We start from the raw sequence: 3,455 nt of genomic DNA, 5'->3' as shown, positions 1-3,455 counted from the left end.
CATCCTTCATATGGCTAGCACTCAATTCAAACCATATACTAACATACTCAGAATAAGTACCAAATTAAGTCGCAACTACTTGTTAAAGCTGGTACATGTTATATTTGAATTACCAGTGTTTAAACTGAGCTGTGAGGCTGATGAGTTGACAGACATTTTTAATTTTGCAGGTAGATAGAATCAGTCTTTTTAAATTGGCTTGTCTTTTATCTTAGAATTTAACAGAAGTTCTCTGAAGTTAATTTTCTCAGTGAACATAAGAAGCATTGCTATGCTTTAATCTTGAAACAATATTTTAAAAAAGTAGAAATGAAGCACATGATTTATGGTGGTATTTAAAGAAGATATTGAAGGCATGATGACAATTTAAGTGAGAGAACCAAGTGTGAAAAGACCATTTAACCTCTCCGATTCACTGTATTTCTGTAAAGTCTGATCCAGCATCCATTGAAATCAATGGAAAGACTGCCATTGACTTCAATTAATATTGGATCAGGACCTTGATATTTATAATAATATCACAAGAAAACTTTAACCAACCACAGCAAATGTCCTTAGATCAGAAGGAGCATCATCCAGCAGATAGAGCACTGAACTGGGAGTCAGGAGACCTGGGTTCTATTTCTTGCTTTGCAACTGACAGGCTGCTTGGAAAATTCACTTCAACTCTCTGTGGGTGTTTCCTTCCTATCCTTTGTCTGTCTTGTCTATTTAGATTGTAAGGGGCAGGGACTGTCTCACTATATGTTTGTGCAATACCTAGCTCCTGGGGGTCCCTATCTTGGTAGGGGCCTTGAAGTGCTGCTGTATTACAAATAATAACAGTGTTAAAATATATATACAAAGTAAAGTCATAACTCAAAACAAGTTGGCGCACGTTATCAGCTGTGAATAGTGAAATAGATTCCCTGCAGGAGGATCATAGTGGAACTGTTTGGGCCAAAAAAGTGCCCTACCCGGAAATGATTGTAAATGGAATCAGCAAAAAGTGTGTGCAACATTCCATCTATTTAAAAGACAGTCATTTGCTCCACAGATAAGAAACACTATGGAAACAATTCTCCATTTAGAGGGTTTTGAGGTGTCATCATCCTGATTATATGTGCACCAAGATCTTGAGCACTGGCAAAAATGCAAGAGTATGGACAGCTGTGAAACCCTTGTTGTCCTGGCTACATTCCATCTTCAGTAGCAACACTACATTGCATTTCTCATCTTCTGGTCTAAAATGGGGTGCCATGTTGCTGTGTGCTGTTAAAAAGTTGCCATGTTTAGCCCCAGAGCTGGCCATATTTTAATTAGGGGTGAAGTGGTTAGTATGTATATAATTTGTATATCTGTATGTGAGACACTTTGGATATACGTGACTAGTGGAGTTGCACATCTCTCCCAGGAACATTACATGTACAATTCTATTGGAAAGCTGACGGGGCCTGTTGCTTTCCCTTGGTGAAATGCCATTATGGCAGTGTTAATGCTGTTGGATGTGATTTCATGCTCCAGAGAATGCCTGCCTTGGGCAGAGAGTGTAGCTAAATTTATGTTTTGAAATTCTGTTTAATTTCATTAAAGCTGTTAGTTTTAGTGGATCTTTGTATTATTCATAAAGGATCTGTTCTGAAACCCATAAAATTAGTGAGAGCTTTTCCATTGACTTCCATGGGTTTTGGAATCAGCACTTATGTCAAGGTTGATCTCTAGGGGATTTTATGTGGTTGAAGTGATATGGCAAGTACAGTTTTTACTACTACTTCTTATCTAAAATTCCCCTTTTTGATCATTGAAATAGTCATACTAAATCAGACCCAAGCTCCATCTAATTCTATGTCCCATCTCTGATAGTGGCCAAAACCAGATGCTTCAGAGGAAAGTGAAAGAAACCCACAGTAAGCAGATACAATCTGCCCCTTCTTCATATCCACTGGTCTCATGCCATGGAAAATATTTTCCACAGGTTTGTTTTTGATGTTTTCCAGCTTTAGGAGGTCAAATCATGTTGTTGAACCTCCAAGGGGTAGCCATGTTAGTCTGGATCTGTAAAAAGTGACAAAGAGTCCTGTGGCACCTTATAGATTTAGGACTCTTTGTCATTGTTGAATCTGTAATTCTAGATCCTTTCCAGATTTTTGGTCTGTATGTCCATAAAACATTTGCTGAAAAGTTCATAAGGCAATGATCTGAGAGCCAGGCTTCTGCCTCCCAAGCAGATTCAGCAAAACAAAGTCTATACCTTAGTCCAGCTAGTCACCAACAGCCTGAGACAGACCTTCACTAATGATTGCCTCCTCCCTAACTAATCTCCTCTCTCCCTTCTGCATGTGCCTCTTTTTTTATTATATAGGCCAACCCCAGGCCAGAGCAGGGAGCCCCCTTAATTACACACAGTCTGTTTTTATTGTGAGCTCCTAGCCAGGGGCGGCTCCAGGCACCAGCACGCCAAGCGTGTGCCTGGGGCTGCAAGCCACAGGGGGCACTCTCCCGGTTGCCACGAGGGCAGCAGGCAGGTTGCCTTTGGCAGCATACCTGCGGAGGGTCCACTGGTCCCACAGCTTTGGCAGACCTCCCGCAGGCTGCCGCCAAATCTGCAGGACTGGGGACCTCCCACAGGCAAGCCACTGAAGGCAGCCTGCCTGCCGTGCTTGAGGCGGCAAAATACCTAGAGCCACCCCTGCTCCTAGCTGTGCCTTAAAGGGGTAGATTATGGCCCTCTGAATGGTTGCCTTGGAATCCTATCACCCAAGAACACGGATGCTTTCTTGGTCATTCTTTTTGAAGTGTAATTTTGTTCGTGAGTGCAGGTAGTTGTTGAATCGTGATTTCCTAAGAAGTGATGGTTCCAGTACCAAGAACTGGGAGAGAGGAATATGTGATGTCACTTTCATCCTAGCAAGAGAGTGATCCGATTTTCAGAACCATTCCATTTATCATACTGAATATGCCCAATATTGTTCTGAAGTTCTAAAAGGAATTATGAAGTTAATAAATGTCAGAGAAGGCATTGAATGGCCTCTGATACAGCACTATCTAAGCACTATCTCATACAGCACTATCTGATATAGCGCTAATAAGGACCTGGATTAATTCTGGTATCCCAAGATTACTTCATTTCTTATTTTTACTTCCCTAAATTCAGGTTGGCTTTGGCAAAGGAATTCTTAAAAATTGTCCAGGGGTTCATTAAACATTCACTGAGTTATAGGACTTTTCTGATCATACAATGATATGCCACAACCAAACACCATTTACAGAAGTACTTTTCCTCTAAATCATTTGAACTAATTGTTCCATCAGTTACAATGTTGTCAACCAGCACATTAATGTATTTTTCCCTGTGTGTCATAGGAAAAAATAAATTAGATTAGGGAATCATCTTATTTTATTCTTTACCATTCCAAAGATATTCAGTTCTTGTAAATACAACAATAATTTGATGAACAGAGATGTTTGCACTGATT

This window comes from Gopherus flavomarginatus, chromosome 8 (genome assembly GCF_025201925.1).
Source record: "Gopherus flavomarginatus isolate rGopFla2 chromosome 8, rGopFla2.mat.asm, whole genome shotgun sequence".
NCBI lineage: Eukaryota > Metazoa > Chordata > Testudines > Testudinidae > Gopherus > Gopherus flavomarginatus.
This window is presented reverse-complemented; position numbering follows the sequence as displayed.